This window comes from Pteropus alecto, unplaced genomic scaffold, assembly GCF_000325575.1.
Source record: "Pteropus alecto unplaced genomic scaffold, ASM32557v1 scaffold195, whole genome shotgun sequence".
Lineage (NCBI taxonomy): Eukaryota > Metazoa > Chordata > Mammalia > Chiroptera > Pteropodidae > Pteropus > Pteropus alecto.
The window spans coordinates 1,998,027-2,022,532 of NW_006438073.1; the positions used below are offsets into that span (position 1 = coordinate 1,998,027).

The 24,506-nt window shown below is 36.5% G+C and overlaps 1 pseudogene; it reads left to right on the forward strand.

Annotated features, from left to right (window-relative positions):
- Positions 1-17,231: 17,231 nt before the first annotated feature.
- On the forward strand, positions 17,232-17,350 carry LOC112482408 (annotated as a pseudogene).
- Positions 17,351-24,506: the final 7,156 nt, after the last annotated feature.

The following is a 24,506-nucleotide window of genomic DNA, read 5'->3' on the forward strand; positions in this document are numbered from 1 at the left end:
ACTGTTGTTCTTAAAAAAGGAACTTGACAGATACTAGTTCATTTTTCTCTAAACAAACAAACAAAAAAGAAACCTTAAAGCAATTGGCTGTTTTCAGGCACTACCAAGTAAAGGTAGAAAAGTGTTAGAGAGAAAAAAAATAATCACTAGACTTAACCAGAGTGCTGTCATTAGCAAGATTTTTTTTTAGAGTATTTTCATTGTTCTAGTTTATTTCTCTAGCTGTATTTATTCACTTTACTAAAGTATTTTTGAATGCCTACTAAGAGCTGTGGATTTTGCCAGGCACGGACGACACGATGTCAACCCTGTGAACTCTTCTGATCAATGCTAATATTTAAGCTCCATCAGTAAATAAGGTGTAATCAAAATCTGCCTGGAAATGTGCAGAAGCTAGCTTTATTTTGCAATTTTTAAGCTGGGTTACTTTAGCATAGATTCCATGCCTGGGGAATCTGCTATATGACTGGAACATAGCTCATTGAGGTTTAATTGGCACTTGCCTCAGAAACTTAAAATTCAGAACGAATATTTATGAAAATGTGTGTGCTCACAGACGTTAAGAAGCTATGGTTTTTGACCTTGAAAGTAAGTTCTATCTTTTCTTAAAGTGTTGATGGTAAATCATTACGCATTCCCTCCTTCCTGCCCACCCCACTACTCACCACTACTTTAGAATCTCCATTTCTATATATCATCCTCGTGGTCACACCCACCCGTCTCTGGAGAAAAGACCTCTGGTTTCAGATGTGAGGAAACTATGTTTTCTAATCCCCAAGGATGTATCGAAGACCAGAGCTCTTTACTTACAGCTAAGAAATAGATGTGTTGCACATTCACAAACATCAGAGAAACCAATTGTTCAAGAGAGGTTCGCATTTTCAATAGCTGACACTATGGCCACTTAAAACCAGTGCATTTAAGGCATAACAAGATCACTTTTGAAAACATTCCACGGTCCAGTTTTGAAATCGATCATTAATACAATGGTTAAATTCTGGCATTTTGGGGATAATTTTTCTTTAAAAAAAAAAAAGATCATCCAGTGAATTTTTTAAAAAAGATATAATGGAGAATAATGTGTATCTAATTATTAATGTACTATAGAAATTAGCTTTTATATTGCAATTTATATTGCAATTACCTTCTTTGTGTTATAAAGCAGAACAATACAGAGAACTTCTTTATTAATGCCTAATAGCATGGTAATTTAAAATATTCAAGTTTCTTTAATAAGAGTGTATGAAATGTTACTTAATTTGACAAGATTAATTATACAATTAATTTAAGACTGCTCTCAATTAAATTAGTAAAAACTCTTAAGCTTGCTGTTTTTGAAAAGAGTGCTGGAACTTAGGATGAAGTGAAATACCTATTAAGCATGATATTAATTAGACTAAGATGGAATAATGCATGTTTTGTTAATATAAAAGGGCATTGTCAGAGAGTTGGTAAAGAGGCATTAATTCATTACTTTAATAATCATGGTACCCTAGCCCTCTAAACAATTTGGAAGGGTCTTCAACAATACCGGAGAACACAGTGGCTTCAAATAGAGCTCAGAAGTACTCGAGACAACAATATAACTCTCCTGGCAGTCCAGACGCCATGTATTTGGAGTTCTGTTTAAGATGAAAGAGTACTGCCAAGGGGAGCTGACCGATGGTCAGAATACCTCCAATGTGCCATTTATCTTGATGAATTCACCGTGGTCCAGGGGCTAATCCTCAGCTTTTCAGGTCCAAAGACTTAAGCGTGTCACAGTCTCAGGGTTACTCAGATCCAAGTCAACTGAGAGATACTAATTAAATTCATAATTCACTGAAGTATAATCACAAAATCCTCATTTATACATTTACGGTGGAGAAATCTAACTTTTGAGGGGCCCGAGGGCCCCATTCCTGTATTTACAGTGAGCTCTTTCATGATATCAGAGTACCTGGGAAATCATTTCAGTGATGTCCTTTGGTGTACAAAGAAGTGTTGAGTGTAAATCATTCAGGCTATGACTGAGGTAAAAGCATCACTCAGTCCTGCTACCCCATAAAACACCTCTCTAGTAACTAGAATGTTCTTGTTGCTCAAATTTTCTATACATCTGTCTCTGCAGCCCCAAACCTGGGCCCTCTCCATGGGGCCAGATTCTGTGCTAATTCTACGGGTAAAGGACCAAAGAATGGGGGTTAAGGTGCAGGTTATAGTGTCTGGTTGGCCATACCGTGCCAGCCAAGTAGCAAGAGGGCAGGGGTGGCTAAAAACATTGGGAGAAAACACATTGATCTGGGTAAAATTAAGTCATATCCTGGGCTGAGAATTATTTTGAATATTTTATATAACTTTGCATGCTTTATAGTCAGTGTTGAATTTATTAATTCAAGTCTCATACTTCTGGGAGAACCAGAAGCACCTAGCAAATTGAGCTCTATGGTTCCCTGAGTTGGGGTTAGGGTTGGGAGAACATAGGGTCTCTATTAACTTATAAGGAAGAAGGAGGAACTCATTCCTTTGGGCTAATGCTGAACTGCATCAGAGCTATAGGGGCAGAGGACAGCGTGGATGCAGCCCCTATTCCAGCTAAATTTCAGCTCTCCTTTGACTTTAGGTGAGGGAGCCATTGAACAGTACACAAAATGCAACAAGGGAACTCGCTGGAGAAGACTCGTGGAGGTGGATAACACATAATAGGACTACCACGGATTTTCCCAGGACCACAAATAAGAATGAGGGGAAGGTCTGCAGGTAAAACAAAAGAAAAAAGGAAAAGAGAGGGGAAAAAACTGTTTTCTCATGAAAATTTGAACGAATCATATGGGAATCTTGGTTTCCAAATGCAGATTGACTCCAATTTACAAATAATAATCAGAATTTCAGGTGAAAACAACAATGGAAGTAATTTCTCCTAAGCTCGTCATTTTCAGATGAGCCTTCAGAGAAAAGGAAGTGCCAGGCAAATCAACCTCACACAATTAGTGGGAGAGCTGGAGCTCAAGCCTGGGTTTTTGATACAGAATCCAATGCATTTTATATTATATTTTATCATTTACTAACTCCTATAAAGTTGTAAACAATATAAATTACTTTAAATAGACAATGTCCTAAATCCCAAAACCACTGAAAAATATTCTTTTAATTCGTATAACGCATATCCAAAAGGTAGTTGTCCCACGGCGATGGTTATTACAGAAACTATATCTTTCAATTTTGAGTTTTTACTGTGTACCTGTCATCACTCTAAACATAGGTCACTTTCCTTTTGATTTCCACTGTAAATTGGGACTTCGTTTCCTCCAAAACAAGTGATGGTTCTAAGACACCTAAAATAAAATTAAGATTCCTAACATACAGTAAAAAGAACATTGTATTAGTATTCACAGTCTACATGCACTTAACTCTTCTATTCAGCCTTCATTTAAATACTTCACAGGTATTTAAAAGTGAACTGATTAAAATGCACTACACATGTATTAAAATTTCCATCTCACAGAGAGTTCTTGCTGACTCCACCCGAGTGGAATGCTTAAGTAAAAACAATATAACTATCTTTAATTAAAATTTAATAGGAAATAAAAAGAGGCCTTCTAAATGAAGTTGCTTATCTATCATCTATCTATCATCTATCATTCATCTATCTCTCTATCTAGCTATCTATCTATCATCTATCTACCTATCATGATCTATAAATGTCTGTTGACCTTAATCAGTATTTTACATGCATACACATACACATACACACTCACACACACTCGCTTCTGATCAAACCAGTCATGATCCTCTCAAATGTCCAGAGAGCAGTCCTTTCTGAGAATAATGGGTTACCTGCAGGGACATTAAGTATTTAGCAGCAACCTGCCAAGATACTGCTGCCTAGGGATGTTTAATGGGGTTAAACAGGAAGTACCATAATGTTACACAAATGTAGAATTTGTTTTCAAGAAAGACTCTAAGCGGGAATTTACTCTTTTTACCAAAAGCCATGTAAAGAGTCTTCACGGTGCCACAAGGTAGAGAAAGGCATGGCTTCCTCAGGACAATGCAGCCCCTAGGGGAAGGAGAGACTGGTGTTTACTATCAGACTCGCTGTATATCCTTCATAATTTGATGTTTATATGTATCGTGTGCATAATGGGGCATTTACATTTATAATGGAAGCCTCTTTGAAAGCTGAGAAAATCCCCTAATTTCAAACGCCCCTGAAAAATGTTCTTTTAATTCATATGATACATCATCAATGAGTGATTGTCCCAAGGTTATGGTCATTATGGAAATAATAGCATGAGTTTAGTGAATGCTTACCGTGTGCCTGGCATCATTTATTCTAAGCACTTTTTGTATATTTTATTTAATTTCCATAACAACTCTATGTGGTAGGTGCTATGATTATCTTCATTTTATAAAAGAGAAAATCCTACCTAAGTTATCCACTGTGCCCAAGATCATTCAACTAGAAAGTGGTGGAATCACTTTCAAATTCAGATAGTCTATTTCAAATTCTAAACCCTTGACCACTACACACCAGCAGAAAGCCACCCACATGCAAAGGGCACACATTTCTTTAATACAGGAAAAGGAGATGAGAATGCATGTGGGCACAAAAAGCTACAGAGAGCAAAGCGTCCAGGGGCATACTCCCAAGTGCCAGGGTAAACACATCTCGCCACTAAGTCCCTAAAAGGATGCCACAAGGGTGAGGATCCTATTTGGCCCTTTAAGAAGCTCCAATCTACACACTGTCTCCGGGATCTTCAAAACCTGCTATCAACTGGCAACTCTGTTGGAGATTCTGACTAACAGTTTGCCTTTTCATTAGGTACAATAAGGTGGTTGCGACCCCTGCATATTCCTGACATTAATCAGAGTTTGATTTCACAGGTGAAGTACCTGCTAGAGGGCCCAGGGTTCAGGACCCTTGAGGTCTATTCCTGGGTTCCACAAAAAATAATCTATGAAACTGTGTTGCTATGTATTGGTAAGACAATAGGTTAGACTGATTCATTTGCCCAGTAACATAAACCTAAAAGTTTGCATTGTCCAACATTGGGCTGCATCAAAATAACAAATGATCATATCACACTCTTTTGAGGTTTCCCAAAATAGCTAAAATAAAGAATGTTAAGTTTGGGAATACCAGTATTTAGAACATTTACCTAAGCATTTACCTCTCAACATTATCATCAATTCTTCTTCTAGAAATTTATATCAAAGATCAACTGTCAAAAATATGAAATGATTTATGGATAAGATTATTCACTGTGATATTATTTGTAATAGTGAAAGAAAAGAAACAACATGAATGCCCCAATATGTTGTTGATTTAATAAGCTCTGATACAACCCTACAAAGAAATTCTGTGAATGATAAAATATCTATACACCAATGTACAATGAATGAATGATAAAATCTTGATGTACCAATATATTGTTAAGGGAAGAAAGAAAAATGCACAAAAGTATAATTCAGGGGCTCAGGTAGGGGGAAATATACACACATAAACACATTTTCTTATATTTGTGCATTTTCTGATATTTATTTAGTACAAAGGAGCACTAAAATATCACACACACAAAAAAACCTGATACAAATGATTACCTATAGGAGGAGGCAGGAAACAGGTAGAAGGAACATGAATGAAAGTGAGACTTTTCTGAAAATAACTTATTATATCTATATTCTTTTGTTTGGCTTAAAAAGCTTGACATGTAATTAACATATTATTAACATATAATAATTAACATATAATAAACAGCACATATGTAAAGACACAATTTTACATTTTGACTAATTGAACCACACCATAATCAAGATGATAACATATCCATCAACCTACAAAGTCTTCTCCTGTCCCTTTGTAATACCTCCCTCCAATTTCTTCCCCTGCTCTGACCTTTCCTCCTTCATCCATTCACCTGTAGTCTCCAGAAAACGAGCGTTCTGCTTTCTTTCACTAAATGATCAGTTTTCATTTTCTAATATTGCACAAAAATGGAATCCTACAATATGTAATCCATTCTGTTGGGCTTCTTTCACTCAGTGTAATTGTTTTCAGATTCATTCATACTGTTGCATATATTCATAGTTTATTCTTTCCTATTGCAGAGTAATTATTCCAAGATATTAAAATATCACAATTTGTTTATAATTTCTCTGCCTGCTGGGCATTTTCTGACTCTCCCCTTCTCCCTGAAATTGGCTATTGCAAATAAAGCTGCTATGAACTTTCATGTGGAAGTGTTGTATGGACATACATTTATTTCTCTTGGGTAAATACCAAAGAGTAGAATCATGAGATCATATGGTAAGTCTACGTTGAACTTTTTAAGAAACTGTGAAATGTTTTACAAAGTCATTGTACTGTTTTACACTAACAATATCAGTGTGTGAGAGTTTCAGTTCCTCTATATTCTGCCAATACTTGGATGGTCAGTCACTCTTTTTAATTTTAGATGTTCTCATAGGTGTTTAATGTCATATGGCTCTAATTTGCATTTCTCAAATGACTAATGATATTGATAATGTTTTCATGTGCTTACTTGGAACACATTTTTCCTTTGGTAAAGTATCTATTTTGATCTTTTGCCCATCTTTCAATTGGATTGTTCCATTTCTTATTATTGAGTTTTTTAAAAGAGTTTTTATATATTCTGGACACAAGTCCCTTATTAGATATATGTTATCCAAATATTTTCCCCTGCATTTTATGCTTTTGTTGTCATATATTTCACTTTACATATGTTATAAATCCTACATTACATATTATTTTTGTTTCAATAGTGAATTATCTTTTTAAAAGTTTTTATGTATAAAAATAAATAGAATAAACATTAATGAACGATGGAGTTACCATTTTCAGGGTTCTTTGTTCCTTTTTTATTGACCCACATTTTCATCTGGTATTATGTACCTTCTGTCCAAAAGAGTTCTTTTAATATTTTCATGGTGTGTTCTACTGGAGATGAATTCTGAAAATCCATCTGACTGAAAAAAATTTTTTATTTGTCTCTTATTTTTGAAAAATATTTTAGTTGAATGTAAAATTGTGGATTGACAGTTTCCCTCCTCAATATTTTAAATAAGTTGTTCCATTGTCTTCGTAAATGCATTGTTTCAGATGAAAAATCCGCTCTCATCCTTTCCTTTGTTCCTCTGCACATGCCCTTTTATTTGGGGGGGGGGTGCCTTTAAGATCTTTTTGTCATTAGTTTTGTGTTTTATAATTATAATGTGCCTTGTTATCGTTTTCTTTGTGTTGCTTGTTCTAGGAATTCATCGAGCTTCTAGAATATGCAGGTTTATAACTGTCATCAAATTTAAAAAAATATTTGTCTATTACTTCTTTAATTATTGTTTCTAAATCTCTCTCTCTTTTCTTCTTCAATAACTCCACTATATTTATATTAGTCTGATCACTCATATTTAATTTTTTTCCTCTATGCATTTCATTTGTTATGGTTTCTACTACTATGTCTAACTCACTAATTTTTTTCTGCAATGTCTAACTTGACATTAATTCCATCCAGTGTATTTTAAATATAAAATATTGACATTTTTATCCTTAACAATTCAGACTGGGTCTTTTTTTTATATTTTCCATGCCATCCATTAACTTTTTAAACCTATGATGGAACACAGTTAAAATATCTTTATTAAAGTTCTTGACTGCTAATTTTAACATCTTTGGCATTTTCACATCAGTTTCAATTGCATTTTCTCTGACATATTGTATGTTCCCACTTGTTTGCATGCCTGGTAACTTTTGATTGGGTGCCAAAAATTGTGACTTTTACATTTTTGGGTGCTTGATATCTTTACATTCTTATAGATATTCTTAAACTTTGTTCTGGGATACTGCTAAATTACTTGAAAAAGTTTGATCTTTTACATCTTGCTTTTTAAGATTATTAGGTAGAGCTAGATCAGAGTTTAGTTTAGGACTAATTATTCCCAACTACTGAGGCAGGATACTTTAGAGTACTCTAATGTCCTATGCATTTTGAGGTCCTGCAGGCTGGTTGGGAACAAGCCTTGTTTGCATTAGAAATTGTTGACTCTAATCCTTTGGATGGTTATTTCCCAGGCTTGCATAGTGTTTCCCACACTCACACACTGGCCAATACTCTGTTGACTCCCTAGAGGGGGATCCTCTGTAGATATCAGGGGTCTCTCTTTACACAGCTCTCTTCTCTTCCATACTCTGTACTAAAATATCAAGCTACTTAGGTCTTCCTGGGTTCATAGCTCTCTTTCATTAATTGAGGGAGTCTGTCACACTCTGCCTATGTTACCCCTCTTGAGGCAGTGAGCTTGGGCATTCATCGAGCTCAACTCATTTGTTTTCTGTCTCTCAGGGATCAATGTCCTAAAATGTCTGATATCCAGTATCTCGAAAGCATTCTTTTATATGTTTTGTTTATTTCTTAGTTGTTTCAGGATGAAAGTGAATCTAGTTCCTGTTTCTCTAACTTTGCCAGAACTAAGAGTTCCTCTGTTATGTAGTTTAGCCTATTAAAAAAGTATGAAATTCAAAAGACAAAAGCAGTCTCTTAAAACTGATAAAAAACTGAAATAAATGAGGATAATTATACATTAAATTAATGTCACAGAAAATACTTACTCCAAGTCACTTTAAAGCCCACAAGTTGTTTATATATCCTTATTAGTATATATTTTAAGGACTCACATAGATACAAGAAAATCTTAGACTTTTTTTGGAAACGTAATTGCTAATGATATTTACACTAATATTGTTTAATTGAAGTATGTATAATAGGATATTATAAATAAAAAATTAAATTGATATGGTTAGTAATAAAAGTTTTATCATGAAAGAAAAGAGATATATTTATTAAAAAGTAAAATTTTTATACTATTTACTTAGGATAAAAATATTATGATAAACTTAATTGATTTTTCTTTTAAAAAATACTTATTTCCTGGCTTTGTTGATTTAGAGGCCTAGAAAAAAATGACAACCCAGTAGCAATTAGCATGCTAATGACCTAAATTTTGGATTTTAAACACCGTTTCTTTCTAAAAGAACCTGCGCTCCTTGGAAGAATGGCTGATCCCAGTGAGTTTAAGCAGATAAAATTCAAGGTGGGCTTGCGACCTTAAATTATGCCCCAAAGCAGGGAGGCTTTCAAGCAGCAATGAGTCATGTAAAAAATAAATTTATGGCCTCCCCTTGGCCAAAGTTGGAACAGTTTAAACATCAATAAGAATAATAAACACTGAAATTACGCAAAAACCTATGAGTTCAGATTTTAAAAAAAGAGAGAGAGAGAAAGAAACCAATTTAAAAAAATACCTACAATTATATACCAATAAGAAATAAATAGGGCACTGACTCTTTGCTCTTAATTCTAGGAAAGAACTAAGCATTTATCCTACTTTTTCCTATGTAAACTGTATTTGTAAATAACTAATAGAGGATAAAGTCTTCTTCACAGTAATCTTCCAACTAACTGTAATCCTAGACTTGTTGAAACCAGATAGCATACATGCAAATTAGGATTAGGCTACCCTTTATCGATGGCATAAATATAAATGTGGACCGAATAAGACCGAATGAGGTTTTTATCTGATTATTCTCATAAAAATGCCATACACCCTCTGTCAAGATGAAAATACGACTATGACAAATAGGCAAGGCATATTAAACCTATGAATCTGATTTCTCTTTCTATGTTGTTGTAACCATTCATGGGTAATCATAATAGCTAATCTCTGTTTCAACACATCAAGGTCGAAGAAAGATGATAGTGTACTTCATCACACTTAAAAAAACAGAAAAAAACTTATTAGGAGATCCTGAGCAGAACTATAACTTTTCCCATGGGTTTTGAGCAATAGTGGCTCTAGCCAACTTGGTAACCAAACCAAACCAAACCAAACAAAACAAAATAAAATGATTGTGTATACATTTGGTATAAGATAAAAATAAGAGACTAGAGAGTAGAAATATATTTTGAACAGAACCGAATCCTATTTGGAGAAATTATAGTAGCAAAGTTCTAAATGAAAAAATCAGATGTGGAAAAAAATTAATGAATTTCAAAAAGACGAGGAGGAGAAAAACAGCAAACGCAAAACTTTTTTCCAGAAAGTTCCTTGCAATAAGGCAATATAAGAGTGTTTCCATCACAGGTATTTTAAAAAGCCAGCTGCAAATCAGCTGTGTGACCAGTTTGAGGAAGTTACTTGGGCCTCAGTAGTATCACCTATCATATAAGGCCATCAATTGCTTCTACAACACAGGATAGTTGAGAGAATTAAATGAGTTGATGTCAACAAATACTTAAAGAATGTCCCACGTTAATTTTGAAAAATGTTACCTGGGATTATTCCTTTGATTTAAGATTTTGCAAAAGCCTAACAACTTGTAGGTATGTCTGGGTGAAATTGTACATTCTCATTCACACGTTAGGGGCTGGAGTATTAAACAAACGAGTCCCTAAAGGTGGGGAGAAAGTCTCTTGGGAAAGAAAGTGAGAGGGGAGGGGTGATAGACATAGGAAGTATGACAGTTGCAAATGTGAGTGATATTTTCGTGTGAAAGGAAAAAAAATGACCTTTGTAATTTTGCTGATAGCCGGCCTAATTTTCAGTTTCATAAGATACTATATTCTGTGTGACACCACTGATAAACAGGAAAAGCAGTTCCTGGTTATAAGCTAGATTACAGATCAGATCATTTGAATAAAGAACTCCTTCTGACTTACTCATCACTAGGTCTTAACATTTCTCTGTGTTTCAAAATTAATCTCTTGCATGCCTTTAGTTTTCTAAGAAAAAAGTCAGGTCACCTTTATTGCCATATTACCTATTTAATTTACTGCTGGCTCTCCTTCTCTTCTATTTGTTCCCTAGAGTATAACCAAATGCAAGATTTTATTCTTTGATATTTTCATACTAACCAGTTGTAATCATGAATTTCCACAAGAAATTGCCATTGATGCACGATGGGGTATCACTGATCATAAGGATGATTTTAATAGAGAGTTTTGATAGTTCCAAGAAAGACATTATTGAACAGAAATGATAGTTGTAGACTGAAGGGCAGGAAACCATGTTACTCTAGATAAAAACAGATGGCAGATTACTTAGATAAGCAGTCTATTCTCACCACAGTCCCTGATGACTTGCCGACAAGGAACTCTAAGTTTTGGTGAAAGTCATCCTAAGCCTAATAGCTGCCATTTTTAAAAATTCCTAGTGAGATGTCCTATGCCAAGAAAGAGATGTTATAATCTATCATGCTTCTTTAAAAAAAAAAAAGTCAAAGGAAAGAGAACCCAAAGAATTATTAGCTAATAATTTCTAGACTGAAAAGACTATATAATTAATCATCCAAAAATCAATTTGAAAACATCTACAGAAGAACAGGTTGCTGGCATTGTTATGAACTGGTCTAGACTGATCTAATCTTCTTCTATGACAGAATGGCAGGGCAGCTGGATTAAGGAAAAATAATGGACATAATCTATCTTGACTTTAGCAAAGTGTAGATCCTGGCTCATATGACATACTCATTAATAATTTCAGCATGATATTCTTCATCAGTGTTCTCCTCGCCGTACTTTGATACAGGTTTATGTTGGTCCCTGTAGCTTCTTTACGTGGTTTATTTCTATATCCTTGAGACTGGACGTTGGGTCCTAAGAGTGTCCTACATTTGTTCAAGCTGTGCCCTCTGGTGGGAGGTCCTGTTCTACCTCACTTCCTCAGACATGACATTTAACTCATACTTCTGAGTTTCAACACAAATGTCACTAAGTCTCCTTGAATCACCCACTATTTCCCATGTGCTCCTCCAGCTTTGTTTTGCCTTCTATACTCATTTAGAGATTCATATGCTCTTGACTGTATCAACTGTTTAAAAATCATGCCATCTGTAGGGAGATAATTAATGTGTCAGTTTTGGTTACTGGCTCTGTATTGGTAGATGAATTCTGTGGATATGGTTTAATAAGAAGACTCCAAAATGTTTTAAATGGTATGGAAGCAAATTAACAAGAGATAAAAATATATAACAGCACATTTAATTATATCAAGTAGAAGCAGCACAGATTCATATTGGTTAAGAACACAGGCTCTAGAACCTGTTTGAGTTTGAGTCCTTATACTACCCTACTAGCTGTGTGTCCTTGGATAACTTAACCTCTTTGTGCTACGGTTTACTTATCCACACTGCTTCCCACGGCATGCCTTCTCTCTTTGCTTACTCCACAAGCTCCTTGAATAGGGACTATGTCCGTGTCACCCAATAAATATTGAATGAGTGAATAGACATATGGGTAAATGAACAAAAGAAAACTATTAGCATCGGTCTCAGCTAGGCCTCCCCATTACAAAATGTTTAAATTGATTTGGTTTGATGGGACTTCTACCACATTATGAAATAATCCCAGTTTAGACATTCGTTAATGTTTGAAATTAATTATTATATATCATTATAAAATTATTTTGATATATATTTTTGAGGAAATTTTTGAACTGTATTTGTTACTAAGTTTAAGACCACCATCATAATGTACAGCCATTTCTCAAAGAGGTTGTAAGGGCCACATAGCGCAGAGATGCCCTTTACCAAGAGAAATTTGGTTTGGGCTTTTCTTTGTGTTTACAATTAAAAGCAGTTTTCATTGAGTAGCCTGTCCTAGTTGTGCCTGTTTTAGAGCCTCTCATTTTTTGTTTTTTTCTGGTAGACTAGAGGTATTGCTTTAATAAATGTGAACCAAGGTGCACTTTTCTATGCTTGAAATTAAAAAGCCTAGGGTGAATTAAAGAATCTTTGTGGTTTTTGTGGTCCCTGCAGGTTACAAACGTGGTAAGAGGCTTTGGCCTTGGACATGCGGCTACCCTACCATGAAGGAAAGGACCAACTCCTCATATGAGTAAGTTCCTCCTCTGCAGTGGGATGTGGCTCCATCAGTTAGCATCAGGGCCTTTACTTCCAAGAGTGGGAACAGCCCGATGTGGGGAAGGTCCAGAGAGCACCATCCGGGTTGCTTCGCTCCCGTTTAGTTTCTACTTTCCTTTCCCCACTCGCCTTGTATTTAGGTGGATTCTTTTCCGTGGATTTGCACGGGGCTGGAAACAGACATTAGCAAATACTTTTCCAGGAAGACTAAAGTATTTCTAGTACTCCTGTACTTCCAGAATTAAGGCTGCAGAGAGTACGAGGAGTCTGATGGAAAAGTGAGTCCTCGGGATTCTCAAGCACATGTTTTAAGAATCAGAACGAAGACAGATTGGAATTAACATTTGGAAACAAAGTTTGTTTTGTTTTGTTTTTTCTTTAACCTCACTTAAACCTCTTCTTATTCAGCATTCTTTCAGGCACGGAAGAGGGGGTCTAGGCCTCTCACGGGGAGGTCTCCCTCCTCACAGTGATCACTGCATGCAGTTGAGGATCAAGAAGCTCAAACGTTACAGGAGCAGTTTGGGCGGGAGTGGGGGAGGGGGCGGTGCTTGCAGGTTACCTAGTTGATCAGAAGGCCAGTGGTGAAGTTCTAGCCAGAAGCAGAGATAGCAATAGGAAGCAAGGCTGGGACAGAGTGAATTTGGGTAGAACTGCTAAGCCTGGGCTCAGGAGGGTCAGAGACAGCGGAAGTGAGAGGATTCTGAGAGGCACTTGGGAGGGGGCGGGGGGTAGCCCTCCTGCAGGAGGCTGTGCCCAAAGATCTGAAATGCCTGTGTGCCCACCCCACCCACCCCTGCACTGACTACTCAGGGCTTACTAACAATCTCACGCCTACTCGTTTTTAATTTTGAGAACTAATACATCAGATTGAGAAAAACTAATATTCTCCAAATATGTTAGCCGGAGATAGTAGCTATGAAACCCTGATGAAGCTAGTTTTTCAACAACTTAATACAGTGATGAGAAGACCAAGAGGACAAACTCACCCTGTGCTATGTTTTTATTGATCAACTTAGAACTCAGTTGCACCTTCTGCGCACTGCGAGTCAACTAGAAACCAGAGCAGAGCTGCTGCCATATTGCATGGGGGATGCGCACGCAAGGTTTAGGGTCATGCTCATGGGGTGCGGGAGAATCTCATACTAACCCCACCGTGCCTTCCGCGGGCTCCCGTGAAGCCAGGGAGGCTCACTAGGAGACCAGAGGGGAAATAATGTGATAACTTTTCAAAACTTGTAACAACTTTTAGAGCGATCGCCTAAGAGTAGGAAGCAGAACACGATGGTTGCATGGGAAAGGCTCCACTAGTGACTAGCTATGTGGCCTTGGGAAGACGCTTAACCTCTGCGTACTTCGCAGCACCTCCCTTAAGAGTGTAGCTGCGAAGATTCAATGAGAAAAGCCTTGTCAAGTGCTTAGCATGGTGTTTGGTATTTAGTACGTTCTCAATAAACAGTACTATTTTTAAGAGTTGAAAATCACTGGAGGGTTTAATAAAAGCAATTCACAATTTGTAATGTTTTCAAAATAGCACATAATATAATAGAAGAAAAAGGGAGGAGGAAAAATAATTTTTTGTTTGTTTTCCCCTGAGAACCTCTGATACCTCTACCTCCAAAAATAGAGTAATTGAGGGCTGTGGTCTAATTAGTACTTTTGGTCTAATCAGTACTAAAAAGTATTGAGGTCCACAGAAATAAAAAATACACGTACACAAAAATAAGTGAACTAGTACTTCTTTAACTTTTAAGAGAGTTTTGTGAGACATATTGAAGTGAAGAAGAAAGCAGAAGATTTTCTAAGTAACCTAGCTAGTGAGGGTTTCATAAGTTTTTCAAACTCTGAAAAAGAGAATGAGGTATCATTGAAACTTTCCATCTAGATCAAGAACTATTTCAGAAAGAAAAATGAGTAGGCAAGCCATTTTTACGTTAGTCAATTAAAAAGAAAAAATAGTTGAAAAGTCTAGCCGTCCTCTTTGAAGTATTTTATTTTTGCAGCATAGAATTAGGATGTTGGAATGTATTTCCCCTGCCTGTGTCAGCAGGGTCTTATTGCAGAAGGTTATTGCAAACCAGTTTTTGTCTTTTGAGAGCACTCGCTTTTCTTCCACTCATGCTTGTAGCTGACAGTGAGCATGTTTTAAAAGTTCTTATTTATGCATTTATTTTTAACGCTTTATTTTTAAATAATAATAGATTCACATGAAGTTGCAAAGATAGTGCGAGGGAGGTTCAGTTTCCCACTGTCTCTGAATGCTTACGTCTCACGTAACGTTACTACAATAGCAAAACAATAGTTTTATTTTTAATAAAAATTCACTAGAGGAATCTCAGAATACCTCCCAACTACACGCATGGCCACACACCCATGCACTTACACACACGCACACACACACACGCACTCACACGCACACACCATCTATTTTGTCTAAGAGCTTCAGTCTGGAGGCGACTTTAATCAATAGCAGCCTACTCACTGAAAGGGAAGGAGACTGGGAAGTCTCTGACAGTGGAAGTGAGAAGATCCTGAGACACATTTCGGGGGGGGAGGGCAGCCCTCTGACAGTGACAGCAGTGACAACAGTCCTGCTTAAAACCAGGTCAAGCCCAGGGGGCTAAGACAAATGGAAGAATAATCTGGAGTCACAACCAAGACCCCTGTATCAAAGTCTTCAACTATCCATAACAAGCAAAACAACCTGACAGATTGGAAGCACATTTATATCATATATAGATTTTCATCCATTAGTCCTCGTCATTCTCACAGAGAAAAAGGCACAATACTAAGCACTGTGGTTCTTAAGGGGTTTTGGTCCTTAAATTCCTCCAGAAAATACAGTACAAATGCAATACTTCTCAGTCTGCTCGTATTATATCTTTGTGATCTTCACTATGGATACTCTGTGAGGAGGAAATATTTTTTAGGCCATGCTTTGAAAACGATAATGCATTAATGAAAAAATGAAGTCATCTGGAGCTACAGTAGGCTGGAAGCAATGGGATGAAATGCAGCAGATAGTACAATCGCTGATGCTTCTCCATCCAGTAGTCTTGCTAGACATCACTAATCAAGTACGGCATTGTTTCCCATGGAGCCAAGATATGATTTCATATGGAGTTCCAGGCAGCTACTACCAGCTGATTATACTTGGCATTAGCAATGGAACCTAATAAGGCGTTATTGGTGATAAAGGAAGCTTTCCCCAAGAAGGCAGTTTTGAAAGCAATTTGACAGAACTGAAGGAAGATCGGACAAAAGAGGACAGTCAAACATTCCGTGAATAGACTGTAATTGTATTAATCATCTTAGAATGTTTGTTCATAGATATATTCCTGGGACCTAACAGTGTGTGTTGTATAATTTGTTCTTAGTGTATTTTTGGCTGAATTAATAAATGAATAGTTTTTTGTTTGTTTGTTTTTTAGCCATCAATGAATAACACAGAAGGCAGGCAGCTGGTTCTTTGAAACAGATTTTCATAAGAGGTTAGCCCCTTGAAGGCTAAGGTGTAGTGTGGATTTGGTTCTTAGTTCTATGTCCCCAAAATATAATTCTATTATTTGCAGTTTCTGTACCATTGTTTTCCAAGTCACAAAACTGAAACATTTTGCTTTGTCTTCCTCCTAGACATGATCAATTAGATTCTAGGTCTTACTGCACAATAAATCTTATTTTCATAATTTCGAATTGAATACGTCTGCCTGCACTGAAATTATACCACATAATGTCTTACTTGCTACATTAACTTCTTAAATTTTCAATAAGCTTGATTTTCTCTTTGCTTAAAACTATTCTGTGTCCTATTAAAATATGAACACTATAAAAACAAATTTGTTCTTTTATTATTACAAAGAAATTTTAAGTATTCTAGAATTTTTTAAAAAATAATATGTAAAACAGTAAAAATAATTCTTAATTTCATCAACCAAAAATGATTGACATGAGTCTGTTGATTTATATCCCAATAGCATTTTTCTTGCTAAATGTTTTTCTTTCACAAAAATGTGTTGTATTATCCATATTCCTTTCAATATGCTTTACCATACCTAAAATATAATAGTTTTCCATAATATTTTTTCAGCAACATTATTGTCTGAATGGTATTTCATCTCATAGATAGTGACTGGCTTATTAACTATTCCCTTACTAATAGACATTTCATTTCATACGATTAGGAACACTGAAATAAGTACTGTTGTTATATTATTACAATGAGCAAACTGTCCAATGAATTCCTTAGACAAATTTCTATAAGATGTTTTACATAATTTAAAGAGATGAAAATATTTCAGTTTTTAAATACATATTAGTCCAAGGCCATGCTACCCTGAACAAGTCTGATCTCGTCTGATCTCGGAAGCTAAGCAGGGTCAGGCCTGCTTAGTACTTGGATGGGAGACCACCTAGGAAGACCAGGTGCTGTAGGCGTAACAAAATAATAATAATAAGGAATTGTAAGCTGAAAAGGTCCTTGCAATCTGTGAGGTTAACCAGGGTTTGCCTCGCCTAGAAAAAATAAAAAAAATAAATAAAAAATACATATTGTTGCATGGCCTATCAGAGAAGTCATATTAACTTAAACTCCCACCAGCAAAATGTGAAGAATTGGCAACTCAGTAGATAAACAACAGATTAGATATAATTGAAGAAAGAATTGGTAAATTGAAAAATAAAATTGAGGTAATTACCCAAAATACAAAGCACAACATAAAATAGAGAAAATATTTAAGACAGGTTAAAGGGTAGGGAAGGTAGAATTAAAAATTCATAATCTAACAAGAGTTTCTAAGGAGACAATAATGAGGAGTTGGAAGGGGTAATAGTCAAAGATGCAGTGCTGACAATTTTCCAGAGTCAATGAAAGATATGAATCATCAGATTAAAGATCACAATCGGTCCTGAAGAGGATAAATAAATCCCAAACAGTGAAAGGAAAAGATTAAAAATAACCAGAGACAAGGCAATTTATCTCGAATGGACTAGAAACTAGCATGACTTTAGACTTGTCAAGAGAAACAGCGCAGATACAAAAATAATGGAATCATATACTCAAAGCTTTGAGAAAAACTGGATTCTACACTTAGCAAAACTATTATTCAAATGTGAGGTTAAAATTTTTTTCAGACAAAAAATGTGAGACTTTATTATAGTCTACAGTTTTTTTTTTTTTACCAAATGAAAATAAATGAGGAATAAAAGAGTAGTGTTTCAGGAAAAACATTGAACTTAGAAAATGTGTATGCATGTGGGTAAATATAAGCAAATATTGATTAACTAAAACAATAATAATCGTAATGATTACCTTTGGGAGTTAAAAATGCAGAATATGACTAAAATACCAGAGATTAACATTTAAGAATGGAGAAGGGTATTTGGAGTTAAAACTTTCTGAAGTATTTTTATTGTTCAGAAACCTAGCAGACATGTTGTTTAAATGAAACTTTTTAAATTCAAATTGACAAGTTAAAAATTTCAGCATAACTCCTATATTAAATGAAATAGAAAATAACTTAGAAAGAAAAGGGGGGGGAAGAATATAAAAAAAACAAGATGAATCCTGTAAAATTAAATATATGCATATTTTAGGACAACTAATTCTACCCTTGAAAACTTGTACGCAAATATAAACAAACAAATAATACAATAATTTCATTAAAACACTGCAGTAGTAAGACAACTGACGATTAAGTGGATAAACTTATAGCTTATTCATGAAAGGAAATACTATATGCAATGAAAATAAATGAACTATATGTAGATATATTTCATGGCTAACTACCCAAAATATTGAGTAAAATGATAAGAAAATGTAGAGTAGGGCACTATTTTTGTAAAATTCTCAGACAGAATCGTACTGTATCCTACATATGGTATAGAAAAAGTAAAGTATAGAATATGAAAGAGAATGTACTTTTTAGCATCAGAATGCAAGTTCCCACTGAGAATGGAGCAAAAGAATTGGCTAAAGCTTTAGCTACATAAAACGCTTTGTTTCTTAAAAAAATAACAATTTGAAAGAAGTACGGTTAATATTGTTAAATCTGGCTTGGTGGATACATGGATATCTTATATCGTATTTTCTGTACTTTGCTGTATATTTTAATCAATTCAGACTTCAAAATAACATTTAAAAGAAACTCTTCATATCCAAGTTACATAAATTAGAGAAATGTTTTTAAACAGGTTGCTTGAAACAGTTTGCTACACAAAACTACTTAGCCAAACTTACACATCAAAAGCAAATAATATCCTTTTTAATGTAATTTGGCTAAGGACTAAACACTTCTTCCAATGATACTCCAATTGTTAAAAAATGACCTTAAAAATCTATCTTTTCTAATTTCCTAAAGCACTTTGTTGTGATGAGTTGCCATGAAAACAAAATTATTTTATATTCAAATAGTGTGTATTATTGTGTGAACACTTGGTCATCCAATCACCATTTCTGAGGTGTGAGTTGTGCTCAGGCTCTGAATAGATGGACACCCAGCACTCAGTTCTGAGCAGGACACAGTCCCTGCCCTCATGAGGCGTACAGTCTAGGAGTCTCCAAATAACTGCAAACTGTTCTGGACATGAAATTCACCTTAAAGAAGAAACTACGAGCCATTGCAGGAGGAGAAAAGAACCAAAAAAAAAAAAAAAAGTGTGTAAACATGAAACAGTCCAAAAGTCCACAGAATAAAAGGAAAGACATTTCAAGGTTTATGAAGATTACAAGAGTAGAATGAAACAAGACAAAAATAAACAAAAACCTATGATGTGTAGGGCTTAGAATTCAGAAAGAGACCTATAGAGAGGCAGACAGACAAAGAGATACCCAGAGGGATTGTCACAGAGGGAGACGCTAAGTGGTGGCAGTAGCTAAGGCTCAGTGCAGAAAGAAACAAAATGCGAAGAGCTTTTAAAGGCCATCTCTAAGAAGCACAGCGATAAGAACGAGAAAGACCGAAAAGAAGGATGATCTGCATGATAGCGTTTGAATTCTACTTCTACCTCAATGAAATGGCAGATCTATAACCCAGCAATTGTAAATGCCATTTACTTTGTACTATATCCAGCCTTCTAATTCCAATTATGTATGCTGAATTCCTTGACATATGCAGAGCTCAAAAGGACAAATTTCCAACACTCTCTTAAGAGAACTCATTAGCACTTTATCCTTTGGATCCGTGACCATCCAGCACAAGACGGAGCATCCTTCATAAGGAAGATAGCCATTTTTAACTCAGTGTCTGGGAGTCTGTTTCAGAACAAGATGGAAACTGCCCAAAAGCTTCAGTTAAAACAATGTAATGAATGTTATAGCAGATCTCAGATATCGTAATTTGTCACATGTTTATTCCCCAAGGATATCTGCAATAAAATTTTAGAATGTTCAAGATAAATGCTCTGGGGTGCACAGGGCAGTGATTGAGAACACAGTCTCCCGACTCAGACAGAACTGGGCTTAAACACTGCCTGGGCTCACATTCCACTCGGAGTCTCAGCGTCCGCATCTGTTAAGTATGGCAAACAATGTCTCCTTGTACAGTATGGGGAAAATAGGTTGTGTAAGTAAAAGTCTTGGCACTGTCCAGCTAGAGTTGGCGCTCCGTCTCTGCTTGCAGGGGTCCCACTGACAGCAGTGGCGGTCACGTAAATGTGCTACAGAGGTTAGCAGTGATCACCATTCTCCTTCATGCCTCACTTTGCTGTGACAATCTAGCTCCATACAGCTCACCTCCATGGGGGAGGCTTCCCTGACCTTCAGCATAGATCTGGTCCCTCTGCCACAGGCTCAAGTTTAAACTTTACTTTCTATCTTTATTTGGCATATGTTGACTCCTTGCTATGGCTAAATGCCTTTGGACTTAGCACCTAGAGCTGAAGCTGACAAAATTATCATTCGATAAGAGCAGCTTTCGGTAAGAAACTGAACCACAGATTACTGAATGATAAATGAACAATAATTACTAACAATGATTAAACTTATAATTGGTTCCCAAAAAACCTTGTGCATCTGTTTCTGCAACAGATATGCCCGGAAGTGGAATCCAGGACACACTCTCTTTAGGTAGGGTTTGAGTTAAATTACAGCTCAGTGGCTCATTTTGCCCTGTACAGCAAACATCTCTGATTTCATCCAGCATGTGTTTATCTCACAGAAAGTAGTCTTATTTCCCTACTAAAAAGAGAAGTGTTGGGAAAAAGAACAGGAACGTGTAGCAAACGTAGTTTCAGAAAGATGGAAAAGAGAAGCAGAACTTCTCATTCACCCAGATATCAGCCATCTGCACACCTACAGCTGAACCTTATTTTTTATGTCACAATTGTAGTCTTTAGAATAAGGTAGTAAATGACAGTTACTACAGCAACTGTGAGAAAGAACAGCACATAGGATATACCGTGAAGGTAGAAATGCTCGACTGGGACCATCGATGACACAGGAAATAAATAAATGACGGCGATGAGATATCTAAGCAGAATAAGTACGTACCCTCCTCGTCATCCACCCTCCACATTCTACTTTCCCGAATTCAGCACAGTGGAGGAAATCTTGAATACTAAATGCTATGTCATAATAAAAAGAAATCACTTAATACTAAATGACAATGCAGAAAAACAACTTTATTTGGCCGAGGATCTCAACCCTGAGTGCTTCTGAAAAAGGCTCTGTACCCGAGGTTTACCCCAAAAGCTTCTGATCTCAAGTAATTCTAAGAGGTAGTGAAGGCAGAGAACCACCACCTCAACTCCCCTTACGAAACACCATTAATTGGTATCAATGAACTGATTTTGAGGAAACGTGCACTTTTCTCGGTAGGTTATAAGAAGAGATTTTCCTGTTTTGATGTATTAATGTTCTAAGCAACAAGGAAAAAACGCCTCGTGTTCTTTACCATCGAGAGAGGCAAAGAGCTCTGGAGAATAAAGTTCACCTTAAAAAAAGGTCTATACATGAAGGAATGTATGAAGGTGGGGGAGAGGGTTAGCATTGTCGGATTAGAACCGAGTACAGAGCGCGAATTGGTGACATTGTCTTCTCCCCCAAAAGGCCAAATAGAAATGTTCTGGCATGTCTGATTGCAAATCCAAGCCATCTCACTCACGCCAGAGCCACTCGTGCTTCTGGCAGCTGACTGAGGTCTTTCCTACGATTCTGAATTCCTGGTGTGAGATGAGAGAAGCCAGGTTGTTACTGCCACCTTAGTGAACAGCTAGTGCCCCGTCCCATTTGCTCTCAGATTCAACTTACTTCACATGTCACTGGGCCTCTGAGGCGCCTGCATCTGGGCCCCTGACTTTTCAGAAGTGCTGGTTCTAAGCAGAGGAAGCACTAGTAGATATGAAGTCATCTTTGACTGATATTCCCTGGGCTCCAAAAATAATTTATGCATTTCTTAATTGGATAATGAGGATATCCAATGATTCACAAATTGAACTTTGCCCTCTCCTCTGAGTGGAGTTTAAGTTGTGATAGATTTATCTGCCAGAGAGAAAAACCTATTCTTTCCACACTCTTAGGAGACCTCCTGAGATCTTATTTTCCAACTTTTCATCGGGTTTTTCAAGCTCTCTTTTGAAGGGTGTGTAATGTCTTTCCGGTATTCAAAATTAGCTATTGGTTAATTGGCCATTTGCCTATGAAGATGAGACTGTTTTCTTTATCACTAATAATATCACTGGCGTTTTACTGAATCATATTTGAGGGTTCACAGAGATGAGGTACACCAGTGCAAGCAGATCTTTAATATAGTCTCACAAATACTCTATTGGTCGAGTATTTACGTAATCAAGTAAGGAAACATAACGCCTGCGTTGGGTTTTTAATTCACCAATATGCTATAGCTTAATTCAATGAAAAACTGTTCCATGCTGGGTTACCAATAAAATATGAATTGTAGGTAATCATCTCATCATAGTTAAGTTCTTTATATTTTAAAAATATGAATCCTACCTCCAGGAAAGCTGCTATTTTCAAAGAGGAGTCTTTCTGATGACTCTTGAAAGTGCGGTTATTCTCAAATGCCTTGGAGAAAGCAAACAGCTGTTGAATCCTATGCAGAACTGTGGGTTCAAAAATCAGTACTTAGAATTTCCATTTTAGCCCAGCAGGGCCACCCAAGTGACATTTCCGGGGAATAGAATCAACTTCCAGTAAATTAGCAAACTCGCACCACAAATGGAAATATTCAATTGAATATTTATAAGAAATAAAAAATTGAAGGTATATTGAAAAGGGACTAGCTTTTATTGTCAAAATGGGTAATGCTTCAAGCTAATAGTTTAAAACTCAGGACGCCGTCGAGAGGGGAGAGCAATTAACATTTTATGAGTAGCTGCGCAAGAGTGTTTGTTATTATGAAAGGAAAAAAAAAAGAAAAAGAAAAGGAAAAAGAAACACTCCCCAAGAGCTCTTTGTTCGTTTCGATTTCCAAAATGGCAGAGATTTCCGTGGTGTTGGTGGCGTGATGGAAAGAGCACCCAGCTAAGAGTCGGGAAACCTGAACTTGGCCGGTGGCTACTCGGTCTTCATTCCCTTCTCTGTAACAAGAGAGGGGAGCTGGGGTAGGTGTTTCTCGCACGTGTCTTGGTCACATGCCCAGCCTCTTCCTTGAAAATTCTGATTCAGTGGATCTGGGGGATCCATTTTGAGCTTTCTGGGGGTTAAATCTCACAAGTGCGGCGATTAGCTGAGGTCAAAGGAATGTATGGGTCAGAATGGGAAAGGACTAGCGGTGCTGGAAATCACGAAAAGTAAGATGTCATATTCGAAGAGGCCTTAGGGAGCCCCACTGAGCCTGAGTCACATACAGGGGTCCGTTTGGCACATTTCTGAAGAGATACACCTTAGCTGGAAGCTTCTGGCGTGACCTGGGGACACCGACAAATGGTTCGGGCTCTACCTTCCGTTGTCGGTAAGGGCATCTCTGCTCAGTCAATTTTAAATATCATAATTCACTGAATTATAACATTTTAAATGTCATAATTCACATAATTCACTAAATCATATTTCAAAACATATTTTAATTACACATCTAACACTATTATTAGAACCTGGTGACTCTGCATTTGCTCCCAATTTCTATATCTGTTCGATGGAAAGCGTAAGAGGGGACAGCTTGGGGACAGACAGGTAGAGTGGGGCTTATGGATGGATCGAGAGTACCTGGCACACAGTCTTTATTATCTCAGTCGCTCATCTCCCGGTTCCCACAGCCTGATCACAATTATCTAAATTATCGCAGTGGCCTTTTCTCTGGTCTCCCAAGCTCCAGTTTCTTTTTCTTCAATTCATTCTACAGTGCTGGTCAAATGAACATTTCTGGTTTACAGTTCTCATCCCATTAGCTGCTTTTACAAACGTATGCTTTCCATTAATTCTTTCTGTGTAATGACATCAAAATTTCTTAGCCAGAGTTGGAAGGCTCTCAATAATTTGAACTCAGGATAGCATTACAAATGATCTTATTTATTTGTTCATATTCTACAATTGGGTCAAACTAGAATTGTTCCTATGTCATGTGCGTGAACCCATGCTTCCTTTATCTGACTTGGTGTACTCTGCTTCTGAATCTCTATCTATTTTCATTTATCAAAA